The sequence below is a fragment of the Balaenoptera ricei genome, chromosome 13, assembly GCF_028023285.1.
Source record: "Balaenoptera ricei isolate mBalRic1 chromosome 13, mBalRic1.hap2, whole genome shotgun sequence".
NCBI classification, from domain to species: Eukaryota; Metazoa; Chordata; class Mammalia; order Artiodactyla; family Balaenopteridae; genus Balaenoptera; species Balaenoptera ricei.
This window is the reverse complement of record NC_082651.1, coordinates 57,956,068-57,982,189: the sequence shown is the minus strand read 5'-3', so window position 1 is coordinate 57,982,189 and position 26,122 is coordinate 57,956,068. Positions and strand designations below refer to the sequence as shown.

The 26,122-nt window shown below is 40.3% G+C and overlaps 1 pseudogene; it reads right to left on the bottom strand.

Annotated features, from left to right (window-relative positions):
• Positions 1-22,102: 22,102 nt before the first annotated feature.
• LOC132376892 (microspherule protein 1-like) lies at positions 22,103-23,565 on the bottom strand (annotated as a pseudogene).
• Between the last annotated feature and the right edge of the window lie 2,557 nt (positions 23,566-26,122).

Below are 26,122 nucleotides of genomic sequence, written 5' to 3'. Positions count from 1 at the left end.
TCAAAACAGATCACAGAGTTAAATATAAAAAATACAACTATGCAATCTCGCTAGAGATAGGCAGATTTCTTCAACTTAACACCAAAGCACAAACCATAAGAGAAAACGTTGACAAGTTCAACTTCATCAAAATTTAAAATATTTACTCTGTAAAAGACCTTGGGAAAAAAGTGAAAAGACAAGGTACAGCCTGGGAGAAAATATGTGCAAACCACATATGCAACAAAAAACTGCTGTATAAAATATATAAAGAACTTTCAAATCTCAACAAGAAAAAAATATCCAAAGATATCTCATTAAAGAAGATATACAGATGGCAAACAAGCGTATGAAACATGCTCTACATATGTCATCAAGGAAATGCAAATTAAAACAATATAACTCTACTCACCTAGTAGAAGGACCAAAATCCAGAACACCGGTAACACCAAATGCTGGTGAGGGTGTGGAGCAACAGGAACTCTCATACATTGCTGGTGGAACTGCAAAATGGTGCAGCCACTTTGGAAGGCAGTTTGGTGGTTTCTACAAAACTAAACACACTCTTACCATATGATGCGGCCGTTGTGCTCCTTGGTATTTACCCAGATGAACTAAAGACTTACGTCCACACAAAACCCTGAACACAGATACTTATAGCAGCTTTATGCATAATTGCCAAAACGTGGAAGCAAACAAGATGAATAAACTGAGGTACATCCAGACAATGGAATGCTATTCAGTGCTAAAAAGAAATGAGCTATCAAGCCATGAAAAGACACGAAGGGAACTTAATGCGTATTACTAAACAAAAGAAACCAATCTGAAAAGGTTACATACGGCATCATTCCAAATATATAACATTCTGGAAAAGGCAAAACTATAGACAGTGAAAAATCAATGGTTGCTAGAGGTTGGGGGGTGAGAGGAGTGATAAATAGGTGAAGTACAGAAGTTTTTAGGGTGGTAAAAATACTTTGTGTGATATTATAATGATGGATTCATGTCACTGTACATTTGTCCAAACCCATAGAATATACCATACCAAGAGTGAACCATAATGCCAACTATGGACTGTGGATGGTCATGATGTATCAGTGGAGGTTCATCAATTATAACAAATGTACCACTCTGGTGGGGGATGTCAATAATGGGGGAGGCTCTGCTTGCATGGGAGGTACATGGGAAATCTCTGTACCTTCCCCTCAATTTTGCTGTTAACAGTAAACTTCTCTTTTTCAAAAAAAAAGTCTTAAAAAATCCAATTAGAAAATAGGCAAAAGACATGAATAGATATTTGACCAAAGAGAATATACACATGACAAATAAACACATGAAAAGAGGTTCAACATCTAGCTATTAAGGAATACAAGTTAAAACCACGGTGAAACGTCATCATGCACCTATCAGAATGGCTAAAATAAAATAGTGACAATACCTTATGCTGGCAAGGATGCAAAGAAATTGGATCACTCATACATTGCTGGTGGGAATGTAAAATTGGTACAACCACTCTGGAAAAGTTTGGCAACTTTCTCTTTTAAAAAACTAAACTTGCAAGTACCATACTACCCAGCATTTCCATGCCTGGACATTCATTCCAAAGGAATAAAGACTTATGTTCCACAAAAACCTTACACAAATGTTTACAGCAGCTTTATTCATAATAGCTAGAAACTGGAAATGCCCTTCAATGGGTCAAAAATTAAGCAGACTGGAGTAAGCTCCATACCATGGAAAACTTTTCAGTAACAAAAAAGAACAAACCATTGTTACATGCAACAAGCTGGATGAATCTACAAATTACCCTGAGTTAAATAGCCAATCCCAAAAGGATACATAAGATGCCTTTTATATAACATTCTGGAAATGACTAAATTACAGGAAGGGAAAACAGATTAGTGGATCCCAGAGGTTAAGGAGGGGGTGGGGATGGAAGGGAAGTGGGTGTGGCTATAAAAGGGGCAATTTGAGGGATCCTCAACTTTTCTGTGTCTTTACTGTATCAGTATCAATATCCTGGTTACCATAATATACTAAAGTTTTGCAAGATGGTACCACTGGGGAAACTGGGAAAGGATACAAAGGGTCTCTGTGTATTATTTCTTACAACTGCTTGTCAATCTAAAATTATTTTAAAAATTTAAAAATTAGTTAAAAAAGAAAGAATCCCCTGAAGTGCTTTTAAAAGTTCAGATTCCCCAATCCCACCTCCAAAGAGTCTCATTTACACAGTTTGGAATGGATTCGGACATCTGCATGTTTAACACACGCCTGGTGATTCTGATAGCATGGTCCATAGACTGCAGTGAGAGGAACACTCAGATTTGATGGAATATGCCTCCAATCAAATTGCTTCCTATAAATCAGCTCTGCTCCTAAGAGTACTTGGAAGAAAGCCAAACCTCTAGGAATCAGAATTGCTGTGTCCAACTCTGTCACCAATCAGCTGTTTTCCAACATCCGCACAACATGACAAAGGGCCTCCTCCACAGAGGACTGTTCTTAGTGTGGGATTCTGACTAAAGGAATTGGACCTTGCAGGCATTCCTTTAACAATGCATTGGGAAACACTCGTGGCATGTTAGGTCATAAAAATGTGAAAAGCAAGCTATGGTCTCCTTTGTGAATAAAATTTAACCAGAAAATAATTTAGCTGCAAATGCTGTATAGATAACATAAGGGAAAATTATGCTGCCACTCCTCACATTTCAGTGAACCTTCACTTGTTACTCAAAAGGAAAAGTAAAATTACATCTTCACAAAGTGAATTTCCCTTTTAGATGGGTAATAAGAAGAGAAAATGCATTATAATTTTGTCAACCTTTTAGGTGTAATTAGAGGCAGGCTGTTTTATGAAACTGAATGTCAGTCTGATCGAGAAGAATGAGGTCTTATATAGAGAGCAATACAGTAGTTAGAAAAAAATAAGACTCAAAGGAGAATAATTGAGATTATCTTTGGATTTGAAAAAACATTTAGTAGCTACACATTGCCTTAACTGTTCACCTATCTTCTGCCTTGGTTTCTCTTTTGATTGGGATTAGCAAGTTCAGAACACAATTTTAGATCAGAAACGATGGGTAATATACTAGACTTCTGAATATTACCAGGAACCAGATTTCTCCCTCCCCAGGCCTAAAGTCTGATTGGCAGCTCTAACCAAAGGGAAATGTACTGATCAAGGGAAGGGAAATATATTGGGTGAAATAATGAATGTATAAAATGTATTTGATGAGAGATTTTTTAAAAGAATAGGCATAGTTATAAGAAAATGCACATTTGGGAATAGTTTGCATGTTTCTTTTTATAAAATTATGATGTGTTATATCAGGAGAATTAGATAAGCATATTCAACCCTCAAGAAGAACAAGTGTCTTGGTCAGTAAGACAAGGAGAATTAGACATGATAAAAAAGAAATGAGTGTTCAGTTCTGACATCCTTGTAATCACAAGTAAAAAGGAAGAATGGAGAATAAGTTAATATAGAGGACAATTAGCAAGATCATAAAAGGAAAGATTTGCATTAGAAATTAGAAATTTTAAAAGGATGGATTGTATCAGTGAATTTTGAGAATTTGGGACATGGTATCTGCCTCCCATTAGCCAGCCTGTTAATAGTATGAATAATCCAAAAGTTCACAAGTCAGAATGGCTTTGTCTGTCCTGCCTGACATCATCTCTGACCCGAAAATGGCAGAGCCAACTCTCCTGGCCGTTTTCATAGGCTGAGTTGAGTTGATCCTTGTTAAGATCAGAGAGATCTACCTGATCGAGAAAAGAAGGAACAGACAGCATAGAGTAGTACTCCCCAACTTTTTTCAAGCCAAAGAACACCAAGAAAATGATAATATTTGTGCAGCACACTGATGTAAATTGAAGGAGACCGAGAGACCTCTATATGAGTCCTGATTAAAAAGTCATTACTTTTTCCTCATATTATTAAGGTAAGAAAAATAAAATGCAAAAATTTAGGGAGAGTATTAAACATAGAATTCTTATAAAACTTCCAGTTAAAATCTTTAAACATTTTTAATGAAGCCATTTTAACCATTAAAAAAAAAAACAAAATTTGAATTAACAAGTTATGTGCATTTCTATAGTTTGAATGGTTTTATTCAATTCCTGTTCAAGACATTTTAATGATGATCTCTATAAAATTTTGATGGGCACCGCAGAGAAATTTTATTCTTACCAGATGATCTTTTTAAATGTGAATCTTTTTATGCAAACATTTGAAATTTTACAACAGCTGAAATTATATTTAAAAAATTTAAGAGCTCTTTCATTGACAAATTTAACTGTACAATTTCTTATAACATGAAGAGATTTTTAAATCCAATTGAACTTTTCATATCAAGTATTTCAAAATAATGATGAAGCCCTGATTTGCAGAACACATATGTTAGTAAAACAGATCCCTACAGCTAGTTTGGACACACTAATAGGACCCATCTACGGAGAATGGACAGAAGTAGCTAGTATTTGACAAGAAGGAGTTTCTGGATTCCTGTCTGGAAGTGCAGTCACAAGGAGCCCCCACTGAGCCTCCTTAACCCCAACTGGCATCACCTTAAACTGCACTCTTGGCCAGTACACCTAGAGCACAAGACCACCCAGTAGCACATGGACTTCTTATGCATGATAGGCAGCAAAATGCTCTGCAGCAGGTTGACGGAGGAGATGTTGAAGCAACAGGCATGCCCTAGTACAGCAGCCACGCCAGATGAGTACCTGAGGTCCTGCATCGTCCCCAGTACACACAGGGAATGTGCTGCCAGACCCTCTGCTCTTGGCTCCCGCTCTGAGATGCCCCAGACAAGACTGCTCCCTTTAGACAGAGCTGCCTGGGAGTTCCAGTCACCCAGCCTTCCTAAGGGATGAGGGGATCAGTATCTTAGCACGCATGGCAAACGCAGTAGGAAGCGCCAGGTTAGAGAGTAAACACAATCATTTTAAATAGGTATGTCATGTAAGTTTATTTTTTCAGTATATATTTAGATGTACTGACGCTCATTGCTTACACACTAGCCTTTCAGTGTCACATATTTCTTTTGTCTAAAATGGAACGCAGCAGCAGACTTAATTGGTTCTCAGTTGCAAGTTGTGAATGTCAAATGAGCTTCCAAACCTGAATGAGAAACACAGAAATGTCTCCAAATAAAACTGTCGTCAACACAGCATTCACTTACTCATCCACACAAGTACCAGTTATTAAACACCTACTATGTGCCAGAAAATGTTTTAGGCACTAGGAATAATGAACAAAACAGACAAAATTTCTTCCCTCATAAAACTTACTTTCCAAAGTGGGGTGGGGAGAACTATATCTTTAAAATAATAATAAAGAAAATAAATAAATAAGTAATAAAGAAAGAAGTTATATAGTATTAAAGTATAATGTGTGCTATGGACCTCAAAGGTCCAAGAATGGGTCCCAAAAAGAGTGACATGGAATTAGGAACTTTCCAATAACCCACCCTATAGCCTGAGAAGTTTTTTGTTTTGTTTTGTTTTGTTTTAAGGCAGACCTGATAATGCTACAACTTTGCTCAGAAGTCTTGAATGGCTACCCAAGCCAAAGAACAAAGCCCAAACTCCTCAGCATGACTTGTGCCTTCATCATGTAGCACCTGCTTAATGGTTCGTTCAGCCTCATTTCTTACCGCAATCCCTCACCTCCATAAAAGCATTCTCCACTTCATAGAGACTGAATGACTTTTAGAAACTCAGGGTTTCCATCTATTTCTCACTTTGCCCTCCCCCACTGTCTTACCAACACTAACCCATATTGCTCTTATAAGGTTATAATTAGGTATCATTTCATCCTTCATTTTAATTGCCTTTTAACCCACTAGATTGTCAACTCTCTGAAAGGCAGTGTATTTGTTTCCTGTAGCTGTAACAAATGACCACAAACTTGGTGGTTTACAACAACAGAAACAGTCCTAGAGACAAGAAGTCAGCAGTGGGTTTCACTAGGCTGCAACCAAGGTGCGGGTAGGGACACGCTCCCACTGGAGGCTCTAGGGGAGAACACTTTTCATTGCTTTTCCCTGCCTCTGGAGGCTGTTCCCTCCTAGGCTCATGGCTCTGCATCACGTTGTCTTTTCTACCCCTGCTTCCATCATCACATTACCTTCTTCCTCTACTCTCAAATCTCCCTCTCCCTTCCTCTTATAAAGGACACTTGTAATTGCATTTAGAGCCCACCCAGACGATCCAGGATAATCTTCCGTCTCAAGATCCTTAACTTCATCACATTTGCAAAATCTCTTTTGCCGTGTAAGGTAACATATTCACAGGCTCCCTGGATTAGGACTTAGACTCATCTCTGTGGGCCATTATTCAGCCTATCACAGTCAAGCCAGTGACTGCTTTGCTTATCACTCTATATCCCCAACAGCTAGCGCTATTACATAAGTCCTCAGTTTGCATTTTTGAAATGAACGAATTTGGTGAGTTTTGATCACCTGAATACCTCATTAGTCTTTCTCTTAGATATAATGAGAGAAAAGTCATTATCTCATATCAACTTATTGTTGATAAGCAAAAAGGAGCTTTCATTGGAGCAAACAGAACTTGTTCTTCTAGTGTCAGATTTGACAAAGTTTGTTAAACTGTGAGGGGTAAACAACCTTGGTCAGGTTATTTAGCTGAAATATAGAAAAGGCCACTGGGGTTCTTATCAAATTTAAATCTTACTATAAACTTCTAATTGCCTCCACAAAACTTAAATAATAAATCCTTCTGGGAGGACCAATGCTTTCTATGAGAATGGTTAATGAGGGTCGGTATGGGGGATTTAGTTACCAGGGGTGAGTAAGGTCCTGGGAGTCCAGATCCCAAGGACACAGGAAAGGCTTGATTTTCTTAGCTTTATCATCTCAAAATGCTTCCTTTCTGATTAAGTCCCAGTAATGTTTTCCTCGCATAGCACGGTTCATTTAAAAGTTTAAATGCATGAGAAAACTAGATAAAGGAAATATAAAACAGACCTAAGTGATTCAAAAGAGGATGTAAGTAAGAGCTACTCTGGGTACATGACCACCCACAATAAATACATTTCCCATCTTCCCTCCCAGTTAACTATAGCCAGGTGACTAACTGCTGGCAAATGGGATATAAGTGGAAGCTGTGTGTGCAAATTCTGTCAATAATAATAACCATTAAAGAAAAAGGGCATACTCTTCTTTGCTCCCTTTTCCCTTACTACTGGCGAGAAAGTGGGCATGATGACTAGAGCTCAAGCAGCTCTTCTGGATCATGAGGCAGCAGGGTAAGAATGTCAGAACATCAAGATAGATGAAGCTGAATCTTGATATTCATGGAACTACCATACAAATCCTGAATTTCCTACCTCTGGTCCTCTATGTTACACAGAGAAAGAATTCTATTTTGTGTAAGGCACTGTTATTTTGATTTATCTGTTACTCACAGCTGGATAAAATGATTTAGAAGGTTAGGTACCTAGAAGTGGGTGCTGAAAATGATAGAACTTTAAAAAAAGAAAGGTGAGGGGGCATTGATTTAATGGATGTGGTAGACATTTGGTAATAAGGATACAGTTACTGCAGAGTAAAAATTTAGTGACCCTGTTTTATGACAGCACAGCTTTTGGGCAGTCATAATTCTTAGTCAAACTGAAACTTGTTCACCTTGCAAGGCAGATCACAGGCCCAACAAGGCTGTAGCTCTAGGGGAAATGATAGAAAAGATTCAGAATCCTGGTTGGCGATTGTTGGCTGCTTCTTTCCACTTTTAGCAAAGATCTACAAGAAAAAGTTAAACTCGGGCCAGAGCCAGCCAGCGTGCAAGCAGGATGGAAGGGAATTTATCACTTTGCTAAGGGAGGCACCCTCTACCTGTGCCCTGAAATCTAGGTTTATTGAGAGTTCAATGATTCAGAACATTGCTAGGTTGAAAAAGTTTACAGCTTCAGTATCTCATTTTGAAGCAGCAGAGGGAGACTGGGAGGTGGGGTAGCTGAGAAGTTAAAGTCTCCAGCAGATTACATTTATGCCCACCCTATAAAGACTGAACATACTGGCAAAGATGATGTTAAGGGTGTTTCCTTCACCCTTGATGCATTATTTCAGCTAGCCACCGTTAACATGAGGGGTAGGGGAGGGGAGATCAAAAGTCTTAAATATCATAGTCTTAAAAACTAGGTTTATTCAAGAACTTGGACTGTGGTCATTTATACATGGAAATCACCAAAAGTGAATACTTTGAAAGCCTGTTTTTTCTGTTTTGTTTTGTGTTCAGAGAATTGTATTGGCGAAATCTTCATGCCCAGTCTGCATATGCCTCGTATTAATTACCTTTTGCTGCCTAACAAACCACCCTTAACTTAGTGGTGTGGAACTACAACAATCCTTCATTGTAATTATCATCATTCCTCACAGTTCTGGGAGATGACTGGTTCACACTTAGAGTCACTCATGTAGTTGTGACCAGACAGTGGCTAGTGCTGGGGTCATCTTAACAGTTTCCTCATTCGTGTGTCTGGTGGTGGTTGATGCTGGCTGTTGCCTAATAACCTCCAGTTAAGTCCATGAGCCCAAATACTGCATGTGACCACTCCATGTTGCCTGGCCTTCCTTAAAACACAGTGGCTGGTTTCCAAGGAGCAAGTCCACTAGAGAGTCAGGTAAAAGCTGTATCATCTTTTATGACCTAGCTTTGGAAGTCACATGGTGCCATTCTGCTCTATGCTATTGGTTGAGGCAGTCAAAAAGTTCCAAGTTTCGAGAAGAAGGGGACTCAGACTTTACTTCTTGATGGGGAAATAGCAAGGCTGTAAGAAGAATTGGTGTGATGAGAGGTATTCTTACAACCATCTTTGGAAAATACAGGTCTATAACGGTCTAGCCTTCAAAATACAATTCCTGAGCTCCCCACCCCCTCCAAGACAGCAAAAACAGTAAGTGATGTGAAAAAGTTTCAAGACCCTCAGTAAAAGCTTAGTACCCATTGTCCTCAGAGGTGTCCTTGGAGGTAAATGGAAATGAAAAAACTTCCCAGGAGCAAAGCCAGAACCATAGAGGATAATGGATAAGGGAGTTCCTCCCAAAGAACTAGGGGTCCAGGTGGCTAATCAAGGAACTTATCCCATACTGTTACAGCCCATAGGGAATTTGCAATTTCTAAGGACCAGTGACTGATGGGTGTTTCCCATTCTCCCCATTTCTGAATGGAAGCTTTTATTGAAATTAGCCTTTTCCTCCTCCACTATTGAACACTGGATGTGTTTATGGAAGACAACTTGTCTTTTAGTTTTTGGGCCACCAGAACATAAGGCATCATATCCAGACCTGATGGATAGGTTTGCCTATCTCCCAGAGATCCTGGACTTTGAACTGGAATTAGTAGTTTAATGGGATTCAGGGCTACCTCTCTAAGAAGGAAGAGAGTATGGCCAAAAAATATGGGATCCAAATTTGTCCCAAATATTCATGTTCCCCTTCTTCCATAGGAATAGAATTGTTCGCTTTTAGCTAGATACATGGCACCACAGAAAGTTTATTATATACCCCAGCATCCTCTGGAACTGGGTGTTGGCATGTAATTAAGTTCCAGAACATGGAAACATTGTGTATAATTTCCAGTAAGTGTCCTTAAAGGGAGAAGATATGTTCTTCATCAATTCCTTCTCCTTTCTGACAAGGAAATTAATGTGATGCCCAGAATTCAAATGGCCCTCTTGGGCCATGAGGTAGTGTACACTGAGATGGTTGAGCAGCAGGAAAGGAGATCACTGTTGCTTGATGACTCCTAAGCTTTCATACTCACCCTGGAATGCCTACTTCCAGGTTCCTTTATGTGAGAGAAAAATGAACTTCTGTGTGTTTAAGCTGCTGTTTGTTTAAGCTTCTGTACTAATAGAAAATCAAATCCTAATTATTGTAGCATATAGTTGAATGGGGGATAATTCTATAATATGAGGTAGATTAAAATAAACATTAATTATCTAGCAACATCCTATTCACACAAAATCAAGCGACAAAACGTGATTCAGGCAAGTACTCTGCCCCTACACAGTAGCCAAGATTTTCTTTCAAAATGCAAACCTGATCCCATAACTCCCGAGCTTAAACCTATCCTATGATTTCCCTTTGGACAAATCTCCTTAACCTGGTATATAATTCCCTGTGTGATCTGGTCCCTGCTACCCCTCCAAGCCCATTTACTCTCAAGGTCCCACCTACTCTCTGACATGTACCTACACTCGTTTTTCAGTTTCTCTTGCTAAAAACTGGAGTCGCAGGCAGCAGATTGTGTGACTGCTGAAGATAGATACCTTTTCAACTATTTTAAGGTAATATTTTAGCATAACTATTAAGATTATGACGAGAGAAAGCATAATAAACCAGGATCATGATATGTGTAATGTAGATGGTCAAAAAGTGGCTCTTCCATGTCACCTCACCTACTCCTGGCCTGACCCACCCCTAGGCTCACGCCCCTAATTTTAGAACCTAGCTCTGCCCTTGATCTTTGTCACTATGTTGCCTCCCACATGTTGTTCCTCCAACAGCTCTTCATCCAGATGACTTTTATTCATTCTCCAGGTATCAAATATCCCTGTCAAATTTCCCTTTTATAGTAGCTCTTCACGCCAAGTAACTTTGTACAATTATTTGATAACAGGTCAGTGTTCTTATGGAGCCATGTGTATCTGTGTCTGTGAATATTTGATAAATGTCATTTTCCCCCAACTAAACTATATGTTCCATGAGTCAGATAAGACATTGGTTTTAGCTCATCAATGCACCTCAAAGCACAGCACTGTGGCTAGCATATTGTAAGCTCTCAATAAATATCTGGTGAATGAATAATTGACATGCTCAGGGCTGAGCCAAAAAGAATGAAAAAAATTGATAGGGTGAGAATGGAAAGAAGAGCTGACGAAAAAGCATATAGTCGCAGCAGTATAAACACGGATGACATACTTAGGAGGAGAATGTGATCAATGTGCTGGAAAACACAGTTCTAGATGATGAGAGAATATAAAGGGGTATAAAGCATGGTCACTGCCTTTAAGAAATGTACAATTTAGGGTATAATAAAACCTATGCAAAAGAAAAAATAGTTAACTAACCAGGAAAGGCAGAAAAAAATGTGTTAAGACCAACCAACAACATGCCATAGATTACATCAAGAAAAATTAATACAGATTAGAAGAAATCAGGGACAATAATAATTTTTGTGTCCCTTGTTATGTACCAGGGACTGTATTAAGCACCTGATATATGTTATCTTACCTAAACTTTACAATACCAATGAGCAAAGTATTAATAGTCTTATTTTAAAGATGAGGCTCAAAGTGTTTAAACATGCTTAAGTAACAAAGTTTATATATAGAATGCCAGAATTTGAGCCCTAGTCTTTATAAATTCAAAACCAATATACTAATATCTATGTTATAAAGATGAGAGTCCAGTTGGACTCCAAAGAGTAGGTAGGAAATACATAAGCAGAGGGAAAGTATGAAGGATGATCAGGCAAGGAGTATAGTGTGAACAAAAAAAGAGAAGAAAATTAAGATGTGATGAGTGTATAGCTGAGTCTAGCCATAGGTAGAAAGTCCATGAAGGAATAGAATCCAAGGTAAAGTTGGAGATAGAATTTGGGTCAGAATGAAGACAGCCTTTAACAGCAGACCAAGGTGTATTTGGCTTTTATCCTGTAAGCAACTGAAAGTTTCTATAAGGTCCTGAGTTGGCAAATGGCAAAATGAAAATGAAATGATGGTCTAGTTGGATTGGAATGGGAAAAGAAAAGAAAGGAACAGATTCACATAGGAAAACTCAGCATACCTGAGATCAAAGAATGTTATAACTGAAGAGAATTGTAACTTAGTACCAGACCTCATTTTACAGATGAGGAAACTGTAGCCAGGACAATTTAAGTGACTTCCCAGAGATTGGTAGAATTGCTAGGACTGTAACTTGGTTTTCTCACCATTAATTCCACTATGGCACAAGTATGGAAACAGATAAAAAATGGAAGACAGAGAGAAAAACCAGAATCGAAAAGAACTCTCAGGTTTTAGGACAGAACAATTTTGAAAATAATGACATCACTGTCAGGTAAAAAATACCCAAAAAAATGACCCTTGTGGCAGACAGACTCTAAGATGGGCCCCAGTGATCTTCACTTCCTGCTATTTATGCCCTTGTGTAATCTCATTCCCTTGAGTGTCTCCTGGCCTAGCAACTGGCTTCCAATCAATAGAATACAGCAAAGATGTTGGAGAGGCACTTCCATAATTATATTACAGGAGGTTAGACTGAAACTTCTACTCTGCTAGCTAGCAGAAGCTCTCTCGTGCTGGCTCTGATGAATCAAGATGCCATGCTGTGAGCTGCCCTATGGACAGGTTCACATGGCAAGGAACTGAAAGTGGTCAACAGGGAGGAACTTCAAGGTGGTGGAAGAGTAAGACATGGACATCACCTTCCTCCCCACAAATACATCAGAAATACATCTACATGTGGAACAACTCCTACAGAACACCTATTGAACGCTGGCAGAAGACCTCAGACCTCCCCAAAGGCAAGAAACTCCCCATATATCTGGGCAGGGCAAAAGAAAAAAGAAAAAACAGAGACAAAAGAATAGGGACGGGATCTGCACCAGTGGGAGGGAGCTGTGAAGGAGGAAAGGTTTCCACACACTAGAAAGCCCCTTTGCAGGCAGAGATGGCAGGTGGCAGGGGGGAAGCTTCAGAGCCAAAGAGGAGAGCACAGCAACAGGGGTGCAGAGGGCAAAGCGGGGAGACTCCCGCACAGAGGATTGGTGCCGACCAGCACTCACCAGCCCGAGAGGCTTGTCTGCTCACCCACTGGGATGGGTCGGGGCTGGGAGCTGAGGCTCAGGCTTCGGAAGTCAGATCCCAGGGAGAGGACTGGGGTTGGCTGCATGAACACAGCCTGAAGGGGGCTAGTGCACCACAGCTAACTGGGAGGGAGTCCGGGAAAAAGTCTGGAACTGCCTAAGAGGCAAGAGACCATTGTTTCAGGGTGTGCAAGGACAGGGGATTCAGAGCACTGCCTAAATGAGCTCCAGAGACGGGCGTGAGCCGCGGCTATCAGCTTGGACACCAGAGACGGGCATGAGACGCTAAGGCTGCTGCTGCCGCCACCAAGAAGCCTGTGTGCAAGCACAGGTAACTACCCACACCTCCCCTCCCGGGAGCCTGTGCAGCCCGCCATTGCCAGGGTCCCATGATCCAGGGACAACTTCCCCGGGAGAACACACTGCGTGCTTCAGGCTGGTGCAACATCACGCCGGCCTCTGCCACCGCAGGCTCGCCCCGCATCCGTACCCCTCCCTCCCCGGGCCTGAGTGAGCCAGAGCCCCCGAAGCAGCTGCTCCTTTAACCCCGTCCTGTCTGAGCGAAGAAGAGACGCCCTCAGGCGACCTACAGGCAGAGGCGGGTCCAAATCCAAAGCTGAACCCTCCGTGCGAACAAAGAAGAGAAAGGGAAATCTCTCCCAGCAGCCTCAGGAGCAGCGGATTAAATCTCCACAATCAACTTGATGTACCCTGCATCTGTGGTGTACCTGAATAGACAACGAATCATCCCAATTTGAGGAGGTGGACTTTGGGAGCAATGATATATATATATATATATATATTTTTCCCCTTTTTCTCTTTTTGTGAGTGTGTATGTGTATGCTTCTGTGTGTGATTTTGTCTGTATAGCTTTGCTTTTACCATTTGTCCTAGGGGTCTGTCTGTCCGTTTGTTTTGGTATTTTTTTTTTCTTGTATAGTTTTTAGTATTTGTTATCATTGGTGTACTTGTTTTTTGGTTTGGATGCTCTTTTCTTTCTTTTTCTTATTACTTTTAATTTTTTTTTAATACTTATTTTTTATTTTAATAACATTATTTTATTTCATTATTTTTTCTTTCTTTCTTTTTTTCTCCCTTTTATTCTGAGCTGTGTGGATGACAGGGTCTTGGTGGTCTGGCCGGGAATCAGGGCTGTGCCTCTGGGGTGGGAGAGCCAAGTTCAGGACACTGGTCCACCAGAGGCCTCCCAGCTCCACATCATATCAAATGGCAAAAATCTCCCAGAGATCTCCATCTCAAAGCCAAGGCCCACCTCCACTCAATGACCAGCAAGCTACAGAGCTGTACACCCTATGCCAAATAAGTAGCAAGACAGGAACACAACCCTACCCATTAGCAGAGAGGCTGCCTAAAATCATAATAAGGTCACAGACACCCCAAAACACACCACTAGATGCGGACCAAACCATCAGAAAGACAAGATCCAGCCTCATCCTCCAGAACACAGGCACTAGTCCCCTCCACCAGGAAGCCTACAAAACCCACTGACGAACCTTAGCCACTGGGAACAGACACCAAAAACAAAGGGAACTACGAACCTGCAGCCTGTGAGAAGGAGACCCCAAACACAGTAAGCTAAGCAAAATGAGAAGACAGAGAAACACACAGCAGATGAAGGAGTAAGGTAAAAACCCACCAGACCAAACAAATGAAGAGGAAGTAGGCAGTCTACCTGAAAAAGAATTAAGAATAATGATAGTAAACATGATCCAAAATCTTGGAAATCGAATGGAGAAAATACAAGAAACGTTTAACAAGGACCTAGAAGAACTAAAGAGCAAACAAACAATGATAAACAACACAATACATGAAATTAAAAATTTTCTAGAAAGAATCAATAGCAGATTAACTGAGGCAGAAGAACGCATAAGTGACTTGGAAGATAAAATAGTGGAAATAACTACTGCAAAGCAGAATAAACAAAAACAATGAAAAGAACTGAGGACAGTCTCAGAGACCTCTGGGACAACATTAAATGTACCAACATTCGAATTATAGGGTTCCCAGAAGAAGAAGAGAAAAAGAAAGGGACTGAGAAAATATTGGAAGAGATTATAGTTGAAAACTTCCCTAATATGGAAAAGGAAATAGTTAATCAAGTCCAGAAAACATAGAGAGTCCGATACAGGATAAATCCAAGGAGAAACACGCCAAGACACATATTAATCAAACTACCAAAAATTGAATACAAACAAAAAATATTAAAAGCAGCAAGGGAAAAACAACAAATAACACACACGGGGATCCCCATAAGGTTAACAGCTGATCTTTCAGCAGAAACTCTGCAAGCCAGAAGGGAGTGGCAGGATATACTCAAAGTGATGAAGGAGAAAAACCTACAACCAAGATTACTCTACCCAGCAAGGATCTCATTCAGATTTGATGGAGAAATTAAAAACTTTACAGAGAAGCAAAAGCTGAGAGAGTTCAGCACCACCAAACCAGCTTTACAACAAATGCTAAAGGAATTTCTCTAGGCAGGAAACACAAGAGAAGGAAAACACCTACAATAACAAACCCAAAACAATTAAGAAAATGGTAATAGGAACATACATGTCGATAATTACCTTAAGTGTAAATGGATGAAATGCTCTAACCAAAAGACATAGACTGGCTGCATGGATACAAAAACAAGACCTGGATATACACTGTCTACAAGAGACCCACTTCAGACCTAGGGACACATACAGACTGAAAGTGAGGGGATGGAAAAAGATATTCCATGCAAATGGAAATCAAAAGAAAGCTGGAGCAGCAATTCTCATTTCAGACAAAATAGATTTTAAGACAAAGACTATTACAACAGACAAAGAAGGACACTACATAATGATCAGGGATCAATCCAAGAAGAAGATATAACAACTGTGAATATTTATGCACCCAACATAGGAGCACCTCAATACATAAGGCAAATGTTAACAGCCATAAAAGGGGAAATCGACAGTAACACAATCATACTAGGGAATTTTGACACCCCACTTTCACTTATGGACACATCATCCAAAATGAAAATAAATAAGGAAACGCAAACTTTAAATGATACCTTAAACAAGATGGACTTAATTGATATTTATAGGACCTTCCGTCCAAAAAAAACAGAATACACTTTCTTCTCAAGTGCTCATGGAACATTCTCCAGGATAGATCATACCTTGGGTCACAAATCAAGCCTTGGTAAATTTAAGAAAAATGAAATCATATCAAGTATCTTTTCCGACCACAATGCTATGAGATTAGATATCAATTACAGGAAAAAGTCTGTAAAACATACAAACACATGGAGGCTAAACAATACACTACTTAGTAACCAAGAGGTCACTGAAGAAATCAAAGAGGAAATCAAAATATACCCAAAAACAAATGACAATGAAAACACGATGACCCAAAACCAATGGGATGCAGCAAAAGCAGTTCTAAGAGGGAAGTTTACAGCAATACAATCCTACCTCAAGAAAAAAAAAATCTCAAATAAACAACCGAACCTTACACCTAAAGCAATTAGAGAAAAAAGAACAAAAAAACCCCAGAGTTAGCAGAAGGAAAGAAATCATAAATATCAGATCAGAAATAAATGAAAAAGAAATAAAGGAAACCATAGCAAAGATCAATAAAACTAAAATCTGGGTCTTTGTGAAGATAAACAAAATTGATAAACCATTAGCCAGATTCATCAAGAAAAAAAAGGAGAAGACTCAAATCAATAGAATTAGAAATGAAAAAGGAGAAGTAACAACTGATATTGTAGAAATATAAAGGATCATGGGAGATTACTACAAGCAACTCTATGCCAATAGAATGGACAACCTGGAAGAAATGGACAAATTTATGAAAAGCACAACCTTCTAAGACTGAACCAGGATGAAATAGAAAATATAATCAGACTAATCACAAGCACTGAAATGGAAACTGTGATTAAAAATCTTCCAACAAACAAAAGCCCAGGACCAGATGGCTTCACAGGCGAATTCTGTCAAACATTTAGAGAAGACCTAACACACCTATCTTTCTCAAACTCTTCCAAAATACAGCAGAGGGAGGAACACTCCCAAACTCATTCAACGAGGCCACCATCACCCTGATACCAAAACCAGACAAAGATGTCACAAAGAAAGAAAACTACAGGCCAATATCACTGATGAACATAGATGCAAAAATCCTCAACAAAATACTAGCAAACAGAATCCAACAGCACATTAAAAGGATCATACACTATGATCAACTGGGGTTTATCCCAGGAATGCAAGGATTCTTCAATATATGCAAATCAATTAATGTAATACACCATATTAACAAACTGAAGAATAAAAACCATATGATCATCTCAATAGATGCAGAAACAGCTTTCAACAAAATTCAACACCAATTTATTATAAAAACTCTCCAGAAAGTACACGTAGAGGGAACTTACTTCAACATAATAAAGGCCATATATGACAAACCCACAGCCAACATCGTCCTCAATGGTGAAAAACTGAAACCATTTCCACTAAGATCAGGAACAAGACAAGGTTGCCCACTCTCACCACTATTATTCAACATTGTTTTGGAAGTTTTAGCCACAGCAGTCAGAGAAGAAAAAGAAATAAAAGGAATACAAATCGGAAAAGAAGAAATAAAGCTGTCACTATTTGTAGATGACATGATACTATACATAGAGAATCCTAAAGGTGCTACCAGAAAACTACTAGAGCTAATCAATGAATTTGGTAAAGTAGCAGGATACAAAATTAATGCACAGAAATCTCTTGCATTCATATACACTAATGATGAAAAATCTGAAAATGAAATTAAAGAAACACTCCCATTTACCATTGCAACAAAAAGAATAAAATACCTAGGAATAAACATACCTAAGGAAACAAAAGACCTGTATGCAGAAAACTATAAGACCCTGATGGAAGAAATTAAAGATGATACCAACAGATGGAGTGATATACCATATTCTTGCATTGGAAGAATCAACCTTGTGGAAATGCCTATACTACCCAAAGCAATCTACAGATTCAATGCAATCCCTATCAAACTGCCAATGGTATTTTTCACACAACTAGACGAAAAAATTTCACAAATTGTATGGAAACACGAAAGACCCCAAATAGCCAAAGCAATCTTGAGAAAGAAAAACGGAGCTGGAGGAATCTGGCTCCCGGACTTCAGACTATACTACAAAGCTGCAGTAATCAAGACAGTATGGTACTGGCACAAAACCAGAAATATAGATCAATGGAACAGGATAGAAAGCCCAGAGATAAACCCATGCACCTATGGTCACCTTATCTTTGGTGAAGGAGGCAAGAATATACAATGGAGAAAAGACACCCTCTTCAGTAAGTGGTGCTGGGAAAACTGGACAGCTACATGTAAAAGAATGAAATTAGAACACTTCCTAACACCATACACAAAAATAAACTCAAAATGGATTAAAGACCTAAATGTAAGGCCAGACACTATCAAACTCTTAGAGGAAAACATAGGCAGAACACTCTATGACATAAATCACAGCAAGATCCTTTTTGGCCCACCTCCTAGAGAAATGGAAATAAAAACAAAAATAAACAAATGGGACCTAATGAAATGTAAACGCTTTTGCACAGCAAAGGAAACCATAAACAAGACCAAAAGACAACCCTCAGAATGGAAGAAAATATTTGCAAATGAAGCAACTGACAAAGGTTTAATCTCCAAAATTTACAAGCAGCTCATGCAGCTCAATATCAAAACAACAAACAACCCAATCCAAAAATGGGCAGATGACCTAAATAGACATTTCTCCAAAGAAGGTATACAGATTGCCAACAAACACATGAAAGAATGCTCAACATTGTTAATCATTAGAGAAATGCAAATCAAAACTACAATGAGATATCATCTCACACCAGTCAGAATGGCCAGCATCAAAAAATCTACAAACAGTAAATGCTGGAAAGGGTGTGGAGAAAAGGGAACCCTCTTGCACTGTTGGTGGAAAAATAAATTGATACAGACACTATGGAGAACAGGATGGATGTTCCTTAAAAAACTAAAAATAGAACTACCATACCACCCACTAACCCCACTACTGGGCATATACCCTGAGAAAACCATAATTCAAAAAGTCATATACCACAGTGTTCATTGAAGCATTATTTACAATACCCAGGATATGGAAGCAACCTAAGTGTCCATGAACAGATGAATGGATAAAGAAGATGTGGCACATATATACAATGGAATATTACTCAGCCATAAAAAGAAACAAAATTGAGTTATCTGTAGTGAGGTGGATGGACCCAGAGTCTGTCATACATAATGAAGTAAGTCAGAAAGAGAAGAACAAATACCGTATGCTAACACATATATATGGAATCTAAAAAAAAAAAAAATGGTCATGAAGAACCTAGGCTCAAGATGGGAATAAAGATGCAGACCTACTAGAGAACGGACTTGAGGACACGGGGAGGGGGAAGGGTAAACTGGGACAAAATGAGAGAGTGGCATGGACATACATACTCTACCAAATGTAAAATAGATAGCTAGTGGGAAGCAGCCGCATAGCACAGGGAGATCAGCTCGGTGCTTTGTGACCACCTGGAGGAGTGGGATAGGGATGGTGGGAGGGAGGGAGATGCAAGAGGGAAGAGATATCAGATATATGTATATGTATAACTGATTCACTTTGTTATAAAGCAGAAACTAACACACCATTGTAAAGCAATTATACTACAATAAAGATGTTAAAAAAAAAAGAAAGTGGTCAACAGCCCAGCAAAGAGCTGAGGCCTCTGGATCAACAGCCTCAAGAAACTGAATCCTGCCAATAAGTATGCAAACTCAGTTGAACCTTCAGATGAGATCCCAACCTTGACCAATGATTTCACTGCCGCCTTCTGAGACATCCTGAAGCAAAGACCACGTTTCAGCAGTGCTCAAAATTCCTGGCCCACAGAAACGGTTGGATAATAAATTGTGTGTTGTTTTAAGCCACTAAGTTTGTGATAATTTACTGTGTAACAATAGACAATTAATACAATACTGTTGAAAGAAAAAGCCACGTTTTGTTTGAGGCAATGGAAGAATCAATTGTAGTTTCTGTAGAGCACCAGGGATCGAATCCATGTTTTTTAGGACAATAAACTGATGAACAGTGAAAAACTAAGAGAGTATTAAAATTTTAATTAAGACATTGGCAGTGAAAAAAGAGAAGTGAAATTATGCATACTGAAAATTAAGCAAAAAAGCGTTAAGAGAAGTTTGGAGATACAATATGATATTGTTCAGAAATAGATTTTTTTCCTTGAGAAACAAAAATTTGTATAAACACAAAGTAGGCATTGGCAGTAAGGTAGGGAGAAAAATGAATAAGTGACTGAAACCATTATGTATGCACAAACTTGGAAACCTCAGGGAGAATTCAGCAACTCTTGAATTTTCTCTCAGTACCTCTCAATTCACTTCCAACACTATCTAATAAATAAATAGCACAACTCCAATGATCAGAGTATCCCTGGAGAATAATAAACCATGCAGGTATTATTATTTTAAAATATTAACATCACCAGTTTGGAATAATACAACTAGAAACTTCCAGAACACTTTTGAAGATACTCTTCCATTTTACCTTCAATTTTTCAAATTTGGCTTTTTAAAAAAAACAAGTTGAATTTTTATTCAAATGCTCCTTTCTTAATAAGAACACATTTTAATAGTCTAGTGGTTGCACATGGGCTTTATTTTCCTTTAAAAGAATTTCAATGAACTACTCTACCCTTCTTCCACCTGGTAATTTGTACTCTAGCACAGAGGAGAAAGCCAAGCTATAATTGACAACCTAGGACATAGTACATTGACTCTTGAGCAACACAGGTTTGAACTGTACTTATATGCAGTTCCACTTATATGCAGATTTTTTTTTCAATAGTAAATACTTCAGTACTACACAATAGTTGGTTCGTTGAATCAGCAGATGCAGAACCACAGATACAGAAGAACCACATACTATATACAGAAAGGGACTATAAATTATCTGTGGTTTTTCAACTGTGGGGAGGGTGGGCACTCTTAATCCCTACATTGTTCAAGGATCAACTGCTTTTCAAAAAGTCATCTTCCTTTCTATGGAGTCCACTTATTAACAGCATTTTAAGTTCAGAGAAGAAAGAGGAATTCTATTCTACATAGGCACATAAGAAATATTTAAACTATAAACAATCACCTATCTCAAACAAACCAAAGGAATATCATTAATGTCCCACACAAACTATCTTAGGAAGGGAGGAATATTTCCCCATCCCAAGCCCCCTACAAGCAGAGAAGAGACACCAATGCACAGAGAGATCATTTCTCAAGTGATTCTCAGGCATTTAGAAGGTGGCATATTGAAGAAGACCAACGTGCATTCTGTTCCAGCAGGGCCTTTATTTATGGAGGAGTTGTGAATGTGACAAGTGCAAGAACCATATCTATCTTATTCATCCACTAGCTTGCACACTACCCTGCATAGGCATTCAAGAAATATGTCTGAGTAAAATGCCATTCAAGGATAGCAAGAGAGAAAAAGAATACAGCTGATGTAAACTCTTTATTTCCTTAAACTATAGACAGATATATTGAGAATTATCTATGTTGAGTATAAGAATCTTAATGTATAAGGAGGCAACCTTGCCAATGCAGAGACTGAATACTATGGACGGTCACTAAGAATCAAGTGCTGATCAGTCCACATACAGAACCAAGACAATGAAAGTGACGGTCTGGACAAGCCTAGAAGTGAGACAATTCCCACCTGGTGGGACTTTCTTCGTTCACTGCATTACAAAGTTGGAAGGTAGATATTAGAGCCACAAAATATCAGTTTATTATATATGTGATCTCGCTTATTTTATATGTGAATAATATAATATATATGTATTTTATATGTTTGTTTTACATGTAACCATATTCTGGAGTATGGATTATCACTCTCAATGTATCCTTTTGTTTTGTTTTGTTTTTTTACTTCAGAACTCAGTGCTTTGTATTTACAAAAGAAAAATAATAAAGGAAAATTCTGAAGCTAATCAGCTGGAGACATGGGGCAAAGGTGGGAATCTGGGGGAAAGGGTAGGGTCCTCTGCAGAGAGAGAAGGGGAGGGGCTCTGGCACTAAGGAAGCCTGAGGGTCCCAGCCTCTAGGGGCTTCCCCAGGGCCAGCTCCGCCCTCCCACAGAGGCTCAGATCAAGGGGCCAGGAGCTGAATCTCCCTCAGCCCCCTCTGGTTTTTCCAGGAGCCTGAGTTCCCAGCTCCAGGGGTCTGGGATGGCAGGGGAAACTGAGGCCAGAGAGAGCCCATGGGTCCTGCCACCACTTCTCACTGTGGCGTGATCTTGGCAGCCTCGGCCTGAATAAGGGCAATGAGGTCCTTGTAGATGAGGAAGACGAATTACAGGCTGGCAATCTCCACCATGGAGCTGTTGCTAAGGCGCCATTTGGAAACACACAGCACAGGCCGTCCATTGATGTAGATGGGCCACCAGGCCTCAATGGCAATGAAGAAATCACCGTTGTTTTTCAGCTTGATGACACCTTGCTTCTGGGAGATCTTCCAGGCCGGACCCTCCAGAGACAGGCCTGCGTCAATCTGGTTATCCTCGGTTGCTCTGCCTAGGGTGATCTTTCTCAAGTGCATCGCACCATGCGGCCCCACAGCACTGCCAGGGTCTGGTTGTCAAAGTCCGGAGAGCTCATGCCTGCTATGTTATCTACTAGCAGCCACTTATGCAGTTCCTGTTCCCGCTGCCGAATCTCTTGTTTCTGGCATCAGTCGGCCACTGTCAGCTCATATTCTAGGACTTCATCTCGCATGTCACTCAGCTTACTGTCATCAATCAAGTCCTCTGCGATGGAGAAGTTCAGCACTTGGTCCCCCTTGGGCAGCGGCTGTCTGGTTCTCCAACAGGTAATACGGCTTCATGAGCTGCCACTGGGCCTGCAGAGCCTTGGCAGTACGGGCCAGGTAGAAGGCATCGGGGTGTCTGTGCAGCAGGTCCTGGAAGGTCTCCAAGTTCGGCTGGCTGGTTGATCCCACTTTGCTCAGCAGCTGCTCTTCAGCCTTGCTAAACAGGGTCTTGCTCTGGATGGCGGCAATGGCCTCTGGGTGCAGCTGTCTCATGGCCTGGCAGGCCAGCTTGGAGATGACAGGATCGTAGAGCAGGGCGGACCAGTGCTCCTGGACTTCCTGCAGGGTGAAGCGGCAGCTGAACTTCACAACCAGGTGGACAGATCTCAGGTCATTGGTCCGCAGTACGGCATTGATGAGCAGGAGGTCATGTGCAGGCTTCCAGCAGCCCAGAGCCTTGGTCACCTGGAGAGGCTGTTTGTTCTTCTTCACATGCTTGGTGAGTCCAGGGGCTGGGGCTGGGCTGGGTGACACAGGGGTGCTGGGGGCCTTAGACACCTGCTTCCCACTGGAGGAGGGTTCACTCCCCGAACAGCGCCCTGGTTCCACCCCACTGGCCCCCTTCGCCCGGGTAGAGGACTTAGCCAGGCTGCTCTCTACCAGCTCATCGTCAAACTTCTTTCTCTTGATGAAACTGGAGGAGCTTCTCCGTTTAGGGATGGTGCCCAAAGCCTGTGAGGAGGCCCGCTTCTGCCCTGCCAGTGACTCCTCATCCTCCGAGCGGCTGGCAGGCATTATGCCATCAGGGATGACTCTAGCAGCCCCTGAGAATCTTCCATGCTGGGCAGTTCTCCCTGTGCCACGTGTCATGTCGTGCAGCACATGGTGCTCAGGTCAGACTGGTGATGCCGACACACCGGGCTCTGGGCATAACTGCTCCCTCTGCCATCAAAATGCAGCCATGCCAAAGAGTGGAAGCTCAACAGCAAGTCAATCAATTGTGGCCTCTGCCAAGACGTACGTGGGTGGTGCTGGCCCAGGGGGAGGTGGCAACGCCCAGCCAGGACCGAAAGACACACGTGCCAGGCACGGGGTGGAATCAGCAAATGCTTGGCACCTGAGCATTTGGGGAGCTCGCCAGCCTCATACTACCTTTGTCCATCTTCTTACAGTCTATCCCATCTAAGCTCAACCAAGCACAGCAGAGCCCATCAGAGTCACTGGATCTTCAGACCAATGAGTGAGAAATAAATGTTGCTAGCCACTGCGATTTGGGGAGTTATTTGTTACACAGCATTATTACAGCAAAAGTAACAACAACAATAAAAAACCTTATGGTAGGACATCTCTTCCTAAATACGGATCAAGCTGAAAACAGATCTCCCACTGGGAAGTATCATGATGAAAATACGCCAATAAAGCTACAACATACTGGAAGTGGTAATTCTAGAATATTGTTTAATAACTTGCTACCTAAATAGTTTTACTCCAAATCCTATTTTCATTCACCTACTGGATACAGGTTAGCAGACAGGAGATTTATAGAGCCAATAATCTCATCACATGAGACACCAAAGAAAAAAGTCAACTAATTGTCTACCAGCACTCTGATAAACTATGGAAGAAAACATCAAGGGGCTAGAAGTATCCAAAATTAAATGTCAGGCACAGAAATTAAACTGCTATGGCCACATACAGGGGCACAGCAGTTTACTTACATTTTAGTGCTCTCTTAATCCATCAGTTTTTGGATATTGGCTACTTTTTCATTGCCCACTATCTATTTCACATTCTTGATTTCTTTGGGGAGAATTACCTCTCCCCACTGGATCAGAGGTCCTATCTTCCCTTAACCAAGCTAGACAAATCAGATATTTCTTTTTTAGAAAATAGGGAGGGGAGAAGAGTGGAAGATCATCTCCAGGGAAGAAAGGAACAGCCCCGTGTCAGCTTCACTGACCAAATTGTGTTACTGACAAGACCCAGAAATGAAAGCAACATGGAAAATGATAAGCCCATGGAAAGATAAGACAGGTATTACTCCTGTTGAGAAGGTACAATTATCCAAACTCTCCTTCCAGAAAAAGAAGTAAATGAATGTATGCAAGCAGTATGCAGTCATTGGTGCTTAGAAAATAAGCTTTTAAATACAGATTATGTTGGTCAGCTCATCATTTGAACAGAATTAAATCAAGCTTTGCCTCCTGGACTTCACACCACATACAGGTCTTTTCCTAGGACCATGCAATGGCCACCTCAGATGGGGTCCTGGACATTCACTTCACTTCCCAGTGTGCAAAGTTACACTTCCAGGAAGTCCATGAGCCAACCAGACCTTCTGAGAATCCAAGAGGGAAACTTGTAAGGTCTGACCCACAACTGGGTTGCATCCTTTCACAACTCTGCGATAAAAAATTTCACATTAAACTGAGTTTTCCATATATTTCAATGTATCCTTAAATCATTTTTTAAAAATTAAGTTATGTCATTCTGAAAATTGCATTTTCTCTACAACAACTTAATTTCAAGTTCTAGTGAATCCAGCATATTCATTCTCTTCATTTTATCAACTCAGGTAATTTCTCTGTTCTAATCCTTAACTTCTCTGAATTATAGAGATCATTTTTAAAAAGCACTTTAAGAAACCAAGACTGACCTACCACTTATAACCACCTTGAGTATACAGGAGAGATCATTATGCCCACCCAAACCAAATCACAGCCTGCCTGATTTTCAGACACACTGACGTCCGTCCAAACCAGCTCTCTTGTCATCAGTCTCCACCTGCACACACACTGCGAGTGCATCCTTAATTTTCTCAACGAATTTATCAGCAGCCCCATTAATATTCTGAATTATCCTCTCTGGAAGACAAATTGCTTTGCTATCTGTCTTCTTTATACATTTTCTAGTCACAAAATGTGGCCTCAAGTTTCCTGCTATCAAGTCTTAGTGTATAATCTTTTTTTCACTCTCCCACCAAAATTGGGTCCTCCTGCATTTCCAAGGCTAATGATCACATGAGAGCTGGGCCTTTAGGTCCCTATGAGCCTACTTGTTCTTTCAACAAGTATTTTTGGAGCTCCTACTATGTGCCAGGCAATCTCAGTGATTCCAGAGATGCAAAGTAAACAAGAGTCCCTGACCTCCTGAAGCTGGTCATTTTAGTGGATGGAGACCAACGTCAAACAAACCATTCAGTTAAACTTAGATTATGGCATACAGGGATATGTGCTTTAGAAAAAAAACGATGTAAGGCAGGGGGATGGAGAATGCTGAGCATGGGAGAGATTGCAGTTTTAAATGCAGCAGTCATTGAAGGCTTCACTGAGAAGGTGACATTTCAGCCAAGTTCTGAAAAGGATGAGGCAATGACCCACAGAGTTAGATGGGGAGAGAATTTTTTAGACAATGAGTGGGAAATGTG